The sequence below is a fragment of the Gossypium raimondii genome, chromosome 1 (assembly GCF_025698545.1).
Source record: "Gossypium raimondii isolate GPD5lz chromosome 1, ASM2569854v1, whole genome shotgun sequence".
Lineage (NCBI taxonomy): Eukaryota > Viridiplantae > Streptophyta > Magnoliopsida > Malvales > Malvaceae > Gossypium > Gossypium raimondii.
In genome coordinates this window covers 6960981-6973015 of record NC_068565.1, presented here as the reverse complement: position 1 = coordinate 6973015, position 12035 = coordinate 6960981, and positions in this window count along the sequence as shown.

The window sequence follows — 12035 nt, the reverse complement described above, 5'->3', positions numbered from 1 at the left end:
CGACGTCGAGGATTCCTCATCGCGATGCAACATACTGACTTGGTCTCATTGCGAAGTTAAGGGACCGACGTTACAACATGACCCTTATTTTACAACAAAGTCCAATTAAGTACATATTCAACCAATCAAAACAATTCAAACATACTCAATACCAATCTCCAAAACAATTGAAGCTATTTCCAACATACATTTTGAACATATCTCATCACACACACACACACACACACACACATATATATATATACATTACCTAACATGTTAACTTAGGCACTTGTGCCATTCAACATTCATTTACCAATTTAGCAAATACATTTCACACATAAACCTCAAATATGTGAACCTTTCGTACAATTCATCAAAGGTATCATATTCACATATGCAAATCAACCATTGACCATTTCCAAATTACCATTTCAAACTTCAAATATAAACATGACCATCTATCATGCCAACAATTAATTTAACCTAAATACATGTTGTCTAACGAACAAAAAGAGACTTTACAAACATTGACGAGTCAAGGATCTCTGGCTAGATGCTGGAGTCACTGCTCGGGACCTCGAGATTTACCTATACTTGTACATGAAAAAAACAAACCATACGCTGAGTGATAATGCTCTGTAGTATTTTCATGATTCAAATCAATATAACATAAGTTACACTGATTTGCATACAATCAATTTGAATTCTAATGTCAACTAAGATATATATATATATATATAATGCATGTCATATCTGATTCAATTTATTAGTGTATAGGTACATATATAAATATATCACCAAAGTACCAAATGCACCATTTAAACCATCTAAACATTACTTCAATTAACTAAGTTAAATGAACTTATCACACCAACATTTCAATATTATTAATGTTTATGATTCTATTCAATGTTCAACATTTGATCATAACACATTTCATTATCGAATTCATTCATCATTTATTCATATCGGCTTTTAGGCTAGTTTAACCGGTTCGCATGATCTTTCACATGCTATCAATAATCAATTATCGTATATGTATACTTATAGTACAATTTCGTAACATTTAATCATTTCCAAGCATAATGTAACCAATTCATAATTTATATCCTTATTACTATGACTCGGACTCAAACGAATACACGGATCCCAACTAACACACCAATTTGGCATCCAATCCCTCATCGAAACGTCAGAAGAAAAATGCGTCCAACGCTCATTGACATATAGTCGAAGTAACATGTACTCAATCTATCATATGGCATGTCAACATATCCGAATTTGCCGAACAGTTAATAGGGTAGCCAATTATCCAATTTATCATATAGTTGAATTCAAATTTCATCATTTTCAATTCATCAACCAATTCATCATTTCATCATATAACATAACATATTTCAATGCCAATATCATACATTCATCAAGTTACGTTATTTTCTATTATATTCAATTTAGTCTTCTATTTCAATAACTAATCTCAATTACAACAATTCTATTCAAATATTTATTGCCAACTCACCTCAATATCATATCATGCAAAACATCAAATATACAACAATTAAATTGATCCTGAATAATAGAAATACAATCCGAAAGCTCGTTTCATTCGTCGTCGATTCTCGTCTTTCATTTCCCTCTTGATGGCCCTATGTTGTCTTTGGTTACGAATAGTAATCAATAATGACACAATATCAAATTCCATACCAAATCACATTCAATTACAAAGCCAAACATATTTTGCAATTTATTGAATTTAGTCTCTAAACCCATATTTAGCATAACTTTCGATCTAAAGCTTCGGATTAAAATCCGATTTCACATATATTCATTAGAGACCTCCTAATTTTCACTCCTACTGAAATTTCATAATATTTTTGTATTTTATTCAATTTGGTCCCTAATGCACGAAACTAACAATTAAGCTTTACAATTTAGTCGTTTTCATAAACTAAGCTTAATTTCTATCAAATTTACACCAAATTCATCCATTTCTCAATGATGGGAACTTTAAAAAACTTTAACATTTTCAAAAATTAGTACATGGACTAGCTAAATCAAACCCTCATGACCTCAAATCTATAAAAATTAAAGAAAAATGGCTACAGACTTACTTGTAATTGATAGTCGAATGTATAAAAGTTTCAAAAGCTTTTGTTTTTTCTTAGAAATGGTGGAGGGTGATGGGGTTGAAGATGATGACTCTTTTTCTCATCTTTTTCCACTTATTTGGCTTATATGGTTAGGTTAATTTATAATTAAACTTAATTAATTAACTTAATTATACTTAATTAAAAATTAACCATTAATTAATTTAATCTAATGAAATTTTAACATCATATCCCACTCTCATCTATTTTAAATTGTTCTATCAACCATTTTAGTCCTTTGGATAATTTCTATCCAAGTCTCTAAGCATTTTCTTAATTAAAATCTATAGCGATTAAACATTTATAATTTAGTCCCTAGGCCTTAATTAACTTGAATTTTAGCTAAATTACTTAACCAAATTTCAATCATTTATATACTAACTCCGTAAGTATCTCTATTTAATATTTACGAACTTGGTTGACAGAAATAGGGTCCCGAAACCATATTTTTTGACACCACTAAAAATTAGATAATTACAAGTCAGACTAGACTTGAACAAACTTAAAATATATTAATATCATGTTTAAGTTCAATTTGAACCTGATCCGACTTTGTACATGAGCAGCTCTAGTGTGCATAAAAAAAAAGATATATAATTCATTTGTATGGAAAAATAAGTCGTAAATTTTAATGCACTCATTCATTTCTTTTGCTACCCAAATTTCATGATCTTTCATTTTTGATGCTTTTCTTTCAACTAGCATATGATAACTTTGAAATGATCAATAAAATTTATTAGTTAATGGACTTGATGTCAATCAATATTTCTATCATTTGAGAAGATTTATATAATAATTAATTAATAGAAAAATATTATGAAAATTAGATAATAATTCATTACGTACACTAGTGTTTGACATTGCATCAAGCATTAAAGACATTATTAAAAAAGTCATTGAGTTTTAGTTTGGTTAATATTGGTATTGTCATTATTATCAATGCATGAGGACATGAGTTTGAATACGTTGAAATGTATTTATCTTACCATTTAAGTGTTGAGGAGGATTATAGATAATTTTAAGCATTGTATAAAAGGACATGATTAAAATGCTTATTGCTATTCGTGAAACCGATATTATTGATCTAAACGATGACTTAGATAATAATATTAAACAACTCCAACTATTATTCAAGAATAAAAAGAATCACTTAGTAAAGGATGTTAATAGGAAGATTAAAACAAAAGAGAGACCAAAACACTACATACAATGGCATATCTAATGACTATAAAATTTTCCAAGTGAGGGAAAAAGGAAAAAAGATAAGAGCTATAATTCCTTTAAGTGGAAAAGGAGATCCTAAATTTTAATGCACTTGTAAGACCCAATTTATGCCCAGGCCCAAAATTACAACCCAAATTACAAACCCATGACCCAGGGCCCAATAGGCCCAAAACCTTAACTTGTTTCAGTAAAAAATTTGAAACCCTAACCCTAATGCGCCGTTCACTTTATCGCCACGTGCCTCATGCATGCCCCACCACCCGAGGACTGACCACCTTACACCGAAATGGCAAAGACTCCTCTCGTTGACTTCATCTTACCTGCAAAAAGGACAGAAACAGAAGCAAGAAAAAAGACAAAAATAGCAGCAGAAGACTGTAGCATAGATTAATAGTAACCGTGGCTATAAAAACCACGAAAAAGAACAATGTAAATGGGGGTTTTTCTTTTGGTATCTTTCGGTATAAAACCGACCAAAAAACAAATAAAAAAGGGGGAAATCGGTAAAAAAATTGATCTTTAGATCTGTTAGGGGGCCAAATCACTGTAATCGGGGGGTTTTGTTTTTTTCTCTTCTTCTGTAACATTTTGATAGAAAAAGCAAAAAAATCAAAGGTGACTCTTTGGTATTTTCGCATTTCTCATCTGTTTACATCTGTTCATTTTATTTTTATACGTATATATATAATAGTTTATATTTACGGAAAATAAAATAAAAAGCAAATTTTTACCTTTTTGAATTTTCTGGCCACCGCACGCGTGACGGCGTCGACGGCATTCTCCTCGCCGGATTCTGGGCTATGGACTGGAGGGAGAAAGGTTTTTTTAAAGAGAATTTTTTTTCTTTGAAAGAGCAGAAAATGAAGTTTAAAAAAAAACTTTGGTTTTATAAGCATTTAAAACGGCGCCGTTTTGCGCCATAGCTCCAGGCGTTAAAACGACGCCGTTTTGCTCGACCCGCGCGTGACCCGACCCATTACCAGGAGGATCCGCGTGTTTTCATTTGTTGGGCTATTTATGCCCGTGGTCCTCCCGCAGTTTTTGTTTGTTTTAGTTTAACCCTTTTTTATTTTTATTGTGTTCTTAAATTTGGCCCTGTAATTTCGGATTTGTTTCAATGTGGTCCTTTGAAGCTGTGCGTTTTAGAGGAGAAGGGAAAATTTCCCTTCCAATCCCTCCTTATTATTCGCGCATTCAATATGGTCCTTCCTTTTTCATTTATTTACAGATTTAGAGCCCGAATCTTGTTTTAAAGTTTTATTTAGTCCTTTGGTTATTTTGTTTATTTTCTTAATAAATTTGATATTATTACTGTTGTTATTAGTTATTATTACAATTATTTGCTCATTTTTTTAATTTAAATCTTTGTTATATGTACACATGTGTTTTATAATATATATGTATATATACGCATGCATGTTTTATTTGTATCCTTTTTATATATATACGTACCTATATATATTTTATAATATTTACACATACCTACATATATGTCTGTATATATTTCATTTTCATAAATATATATATATACATACTTACGTATTCTTCATACTTTCAAAATATATATTTTGTTTATATTCTTTATATTTTATGATTCATATATATACCTACATATTTATATATTTTATATTTAATGATTGTTTTGTACGTACATATGTATATACATGCTTACATATATTTTCATGTGTAATAGTTTTGAATATGTATACATACATATGTTTTTTTCAGATTTTCATAATTTTATATATATGTATATATATATATTTCATATTTTATAATTTTATAATTTTATAATTTATTTATTTATTTATTTACATGTCTCATTATTGTTATTTTTCTTGCTTTAGTTTTTATCTGTTTATTATTTGTTATCGTGCCTGCATGGTTGTTTTTTTTTATATTAGTCTTATCTATTTCTCTTTTGTTTTGCTCATATTATTTTTATTCACATTATCATATTTATTATTTCATCATGCATATTAACACCATACTTCAAAAAAGAAAAATTTTCTAAATAAGGCAATATTTTGCATTTGAAAGTTCGAGAAAGCGTGCCCTAATGTGCTGGGTTTCGATTTTTCTCGTTCGACCTAATAGCCAAATATCCTTTCAAAAATTTTAAAATAAGGCAATGTTTTGCGTTTGGAAATTCGAGAAAACATGCCCTAAGGTGCTGGGTGTCGATTTTTCTCGTTCAACCAAATGACTTAATATCTTTCTTAAAAAAAATTTCAAAATAAGGTAATGTTTTGCGTTTGGAAATTCGAGGAACGTGTCCTAAGGTGCTGGGTTTCGATTTCTCGTTTAACCAAATTGCCAAATATCCTATTGAATTTAAATCTATGCCATTCGAGTTTTTTTAAGGATCGTATTTTAAATTTCTTTAAAGTTTTCAATCTTCGACAGTAAGACATTAAGTAATCAACTAGGTACCAATTTTGGGCGTATCGAGGGTGCTAATCCTTCCTCGTGCGTAACCGACTCCCGAACCCGTTTTCTCTGAACTTCGTGGACCAAACTTGTTGTTTTAATAAAATCAAACCTTTTATTAAAAACAAGCACTTTTCGAGGTGATCCAATCACACCTTATCAAAAAGGATTGGTGGCGACTCCCATTTTAATTTTCATTTTCAAAATCTAAGTCGAACCCGTTTTCATCAAAAAAATGGTGTCAACAGCTTGGCGACTCCACTGGGGACATAAAATAAGAGAGTCAAGTCGCGAGTTGATTATTTCTTGTCTTTTTGTCGAAAGTTGAAAATGTCATTTAAATATATGATCCTCTCATTGCATTTCATTTGTTTTGAGTTATAGTTTTCATCATGTTTTGTATTTTAAATTTTTATATCTTTCTGCACATTGCATTGCATGACCGTTGGTCACACCTTTTAAGTGGGAGTGAGAAGCTATTTCCTTCGTGAGGTTTTCACCTTCGTGCAGGATAGTGGATCGCTTTCGGGATACATCAAGTACCTATGTCTTCGTGAGATTTTCATCTCCGTGCAGCCATAGGGAAATGTATTCCTCTGAACCGAACTCGGTCTGTATGAGCTTATAATGGGTGAAGATCGAGGAATCTGCTGGTTCGGGTACCTTATCTTTAGAACCAACCTTCATATAGTGGACTTAGGAACTTAACCTAGGTAGAGCCATTCCAAATCCCTAGTATTTACCTGATTAGGTACTTTTTTGCTTTCTGTGCTTGCTTATGTTTTGTACTAACCCTTCTTGTTGTGTTTTGATTATGATTGCATTACATTGCATTTTCATCTTAGGAAAGAGATATGGATTCAAGTTCGATTACTAAGTTAGAAAGCTTGTCATGGAATACGAATTCCTTGATAAAGTGGGAAATAATACGACTTCCTGAATATATTCTGAGGAACGCAAGAAGGATGATGAAAGAGTTTGTGACCTTTACTTCGTGGCCTAAGGATTCAAGACGATTGTCCAAGAGCCTTTGACATTCCAACTCCCTTAAAGAAGCTGACGAGTCTTATGAAGATGGACAGATGATGGATCACGACCAAGATCAAGAAAAGGAGCTAGTAGTGGCATCTTTTAGAAATTGGCGAGATTATCTCAAACTTGCGGATGAAGAAAAGGATCGATGTTGCCTCTTGGAATATAAGGGCAAGGCCGTACATGAATCTGCTTTATGTAAAGGAATTTGCTTTCTAGAAAAGTTTCTTAAATGTAATTGAATTAGAATCAACGTTTCTTTAGGCATTCATTTCATGCATCTACATATCATCATTCATCATATGCATTAAAGTTTTAAAAAGGGAGCCTAATTAATTTAAAATTATGACAGAATTACCCTGAAAACTAACAAAAATTCACCAACCGTTTATTACTACGATACCCGTCGCAAGACAAAAGCCATGGATCAAAGATTCGAAAGACTCGAACAACTTCAAAAGGAGATACAGGAATAAATGCAAGAGCGGTTAGAGAAGATTCAACAAGATATGAGGAACGAAGTGACAGAGTCTCAAAAAAGCATGATAGCTGAATTGACGCAGTTGTTGAAAGGGGGAAACGACAAAGGAAAGGACCCCGTGGTTAATACAGAAGAAGGAAATAATGATAGCCCTCTCTATCTCCTAGGTTTCACCCCTCCACACGCGCAAGCTCAAACTGAGGCGTACCTACACAAATCCCCTGTTAGACCTCAGCTATTTCCGACAGGTACCATGATGCCAACGAACTTCCAAATCAGAGTAAGCTCTAACCCCGGAGAAAACCCTACCAAACCTATCGTCCCAGATTTCGACAAAGTGGTTGAGAAAGAGAAAACGACAGAAGGATTGCCAAAGCAGTTAGAAGAAAGATGCGAGAAATACGGGGCATTTCATAGAAAACTGTATTGCCTTTAAGAAATTGATTGAAAGGCTTATCAGTATGGGCGTCGTTAAATTTGATGATTCCTCCAGTGCGGAAACTCCATTACCCAATCATAATTGATAAGTGGAGTGAATGCAATGTAGAAGTAACTGAAGAAGGGACCTTGTTAGATATTTGCCCTTATAAACGTGGAAGTGTTCTAAGCAATTCGACTGCAGAAGAAAACCCTATAGTCTCTAGAGCTTTTTAAAGTAATGTTCAGAACATTTTTGTTGTTCTTAGCCTAGAAATGATAGAAATTCCTTTGTGAAATAGGCTTATGTCTGAACGTTATTATTTTGATGAAATACATCTTTATGATTATTTTTGAGCCGATATTTTCATTCTTTACGACTAATTCTATACTCTTTCATTCTTTTAGATTTTCTTCCAAACCATCATTCATTCATAATCATATTGTAAATAATCATTCATAAATTTATACATTCTTTTGTATATTCCTCGGTGCTTATTATGGGTCCTCAGATATCAATGACGTGAATGACTCTGCTACAGACCCAGATTTTCCTTTTAAGCAAGGCATGTGTTCAGAGGGATCTCAGGACTTTGAAAATGACAAAGATTGTAGCTTACCTCCGGACTTATTGAGGATGGTTGAGCAGGAGGATAGACAGATCCTACCTCACAATGAATCATTAAGAATTCTGAGCTTGAAATTGACTTGTCCTCAAAAATGAAGCAATACCTTGTTCAAAAAGGTCTTTGTAGGATCATACCAGGATATGTCGGGTTAAGCACTGATAATGAAATCTGCACAACAGCATGATATCAAAACTTGTATGAATGATACAATTCTTTGTCGGGGCAATGCCGTTCTCATCGATTCAGCATAGCTTTGCCCGTTTGAAGTCGAGTTTTTATCCCTTCAAGATGTTGTTAGATTTTATCCCGATTGAAGAGGAAGATCAAAAGTTTCCAGTTGTAGTTTCACCCCAAAAGGCTCTATAAAGGAAATCCAATATCAGAGAAGATTCTTCGAAAGGAATAACAAGGACTTGCCTAATCCCAAGAGTTCAGATCCAATTCAAAAAAGAAGAAAAATAAATCAAAATCAAAGTCAAAATGAAAATGAAAAAGAGAAAAGAAAAAGAAAAAGGAAAAAGAAAAGGAGAGACCAAGGCGAAAACTCACAAAAGGCGCTTTGCGATCGAAGGTGGTTTTGAGTTGAAAACCCGAAAAGGGCGACTCAAATTTTGAGAAAAATAGGGCATGAACATCACCATTATCGAAGACTTCTAATGGGCATTGCTTCGCTATTGAGATCATTAATTACTTCATCAAATGGATAGATGCTACTGCAGGCGTCAATGTCATCATATGTCGATATAGAATTCCAGAGAGGATGGTATTGGAAAATGCATTGAACTGGAATGACAACACGATAGCTGAGGGCTGTAATTAGTTCAAAATTAGGCACCACGGTTTGTCATTGTATTGCAAGACAATGAAATTAAAAAAAAAAAGAGAGAGATGAAAAATGAAAATGAAAATGAAAAAATAAAAAGTAAAATAGAGAGGCTAAAGGGAAAACCCGCAAAGGGCACCTTAGGCCAAAGGGGATTTGAGTTGAAAACCCGAAAAGGACGGCTCAAATACTGATCGAAATGGGGCATGATGTGATATAAGCTGCTCAAGTTTTGATCATATTGGGGCATGTGGTGATCTTGCTATGCCTGAATCAACAGGAAAGGATAGGCGACATCTTGGGGGCATCGACAGAGCACTGTAGATCTCCTAAACACATGTCCAACTCAAAAGGGTCTTCAGAAAGTTTGTACAGAGAAGTTCAAGCTGAGATATCTGGGGCGCCCAATTCTCATATTATTTGTTGTTCTTGGAATACTTTTTCTTTCTTTCCAATACATACACTCCCAATTAATTCATTTGTCGTCCTTCTTTACTATTTTCGATAATTTGTTTTTTCAAGCTATGCTCAGAACCAACTTTATTCTTATCCATTGTTATGACCATTTTTGCAAGCGTGTTGCATTGGAATAATGATTAATGGACTAATAAAACTTTCACAAAGGAAGTTTTGTATATTACTCTGAAAAGTTTCTAAATAATATAGGAGCTTGAAGCAGGACTATTGTTTAGAACACACCATTTTTAAAGGTTGGAAATTTGAGAAGGAATAGTCTAAATTTAGACTTTCTCTTTAGATTCTTGTTGTCAAATGCGTTGATTGACAAGACGGCACGTTAGTGATAAAGCTTACATAAACAAGCAAGTGATGATCACCAGGCAAGAGGAAGAGGTTACCTCAGAGAAGAGAGCTCTCATTTGCGCATAAGTATTTGGTACGACACCTTGAGAATGGTGTAAGAAACTAGAATGATTCAGATCCTGTATCCTTGAATTGTGATAAGAGAGGATTGAGGAAAAGCCATATTTCTACCATTGGATTATAGTGGGAGAATGATGGTACAAGTTCTGCACCCCATGAATTAAACTTGGAGGGCAACCTGACTAAATATTTCTTCAGAAAAGTCAGTCAAGCAAGAAGGCATTGTAGCACATCAGTGATAAAGCCTTAACGAGTAATGACCACTTAAGCGGGATCATTTTCAGAAAAAATAAAAGTCTGCATTCATACAAACACCATTCACACATGTCTAGTTAGGAGTATTTGATTCATTTTGATCATGCCATCCTAATCATTAGGCATAATTAGGTTCATTAGACAGGTCATGTTCCCTAGAGAGTAGATCAATGAAGATAAAAAATAAAGCCTTGCCTCCATCGTTTGCAGTGGAGCTGGATCTTGCCTTACTGCGTTAACAGCAAAGCAGATCGAAAACAAAGCCTTGCCTCCATTGGTTGCAGTGGAGCTGGTTAAAGAAGCAGATATTACCTTCCTACGTTAACAGGGAAGCAGATCAAAAATAAAGTCTTGCCTCCATCGGTTGCAGTAGAGCTGGTTAAAGAAGTAGATCTTGCCTTCTTGCGTTAACAGCGAAGCAGATCGAAAACAAAGCCTTGCCTCCATCGATTGCAGTGGAGCTGGTTAAAGAAGCAGATCTTGCATTCTTGCGTTAACAGCGAAGCAGATCGAAAACAAAGCCTTCCCTCCATCGGTTGCAGTGGAGCTGGTTAAAGAAGCAGATCTTGCCTTCCTGCGTTAACAGCGAAGCAGATCGAAAACAAAGCCTTGCCTCCATCAGTTGTAGTGGAGCTAAGTAGATCTTGCCTTCCTGCGTTAACAGCGAAGCAGATCGAAAACAAAGCCTTGCCTCCATCGGTTGTAGTGGAGCTGGTTAAAGAAGCAGATCTTGCCTTCCTGCGTTAACGGTGAAGCGATCGAAAACAAAGCCTTGCCTCCATCGATTCGTAGAGTGGTTAAAGAAGCAGATCATGCCTTCATGCGTTAACAGCGAAGCAGATCGAAAACAAAGCCTTGCCTCCATCGGTTGCAGTGGAGCTGGTTAAAGAAGCAGATCTTGCATTCTTGCGTTAACAGCGAAGTAGATCGAAAACAAAGCCTTGCCCCCATCGGTTGCAGTGGAGCTGGTTAAAGAAGCGAATCTTGCCTTCTGCGTTAACAATAAGCGATCGAAACAAAGCCTTGCCTCCATCAGTTGCAGTTGAGCTAAGTAGATCTTGCCTTCCTGCGTTAACAGCGAAGTAGATCGAAAACAAAGCCTTGCCTCCATCGGTTGCAGTGGAGCTGGTTAAAGAAGCAGATCTTGCCTTCCTGCGTTAACAGCGAAGCAGATCGAAAACAAAGCCTTGCCTCCATCAGTTGCAGTGGAGCTGGTTAAAGAAGCAGATCATGCCTTCATGCGTTAACAGTGAAGCAGATCGAAAACAATCATGCCTTCATGCGTTAACAATGAAGCAGATCGAAAACAAAGCCTTGCCTCCATTGGTTGCAGTGAAGCTGGTTAAAGAAGCAGATCTTGCCTTCCTGCGTTAACAGCGAAGTAGATCGAAAACAAAGCCTTGCCTCTATCGGTTGCAGTGGAGCTGGTTAAAGAAGCAGATCTTGCCTTCCTGCGTTAACAGCAAAACAAATCGAAAACAAAGCCTTGCCTCCATCGGTTGTAATTGAACTGGTTAAAGAAGCATATCTTGCCTTTCTGCGTTAACAGCGAAGCAGATCGAAAACAAAGTCTTGCCTCCATCGGTTGCGATGAGAGTGGTTAAAGAAGCGATCTTGCCTTCCTGCGTTAACAATAAGCGATCGAAAACAAAGCCTTGCCTCCATCGATTGCAGTGTGAGTGGTTAAAGAAGCGAATCTTGCCTTCTGCGTTAACAAATAAGTAGATCGAAAA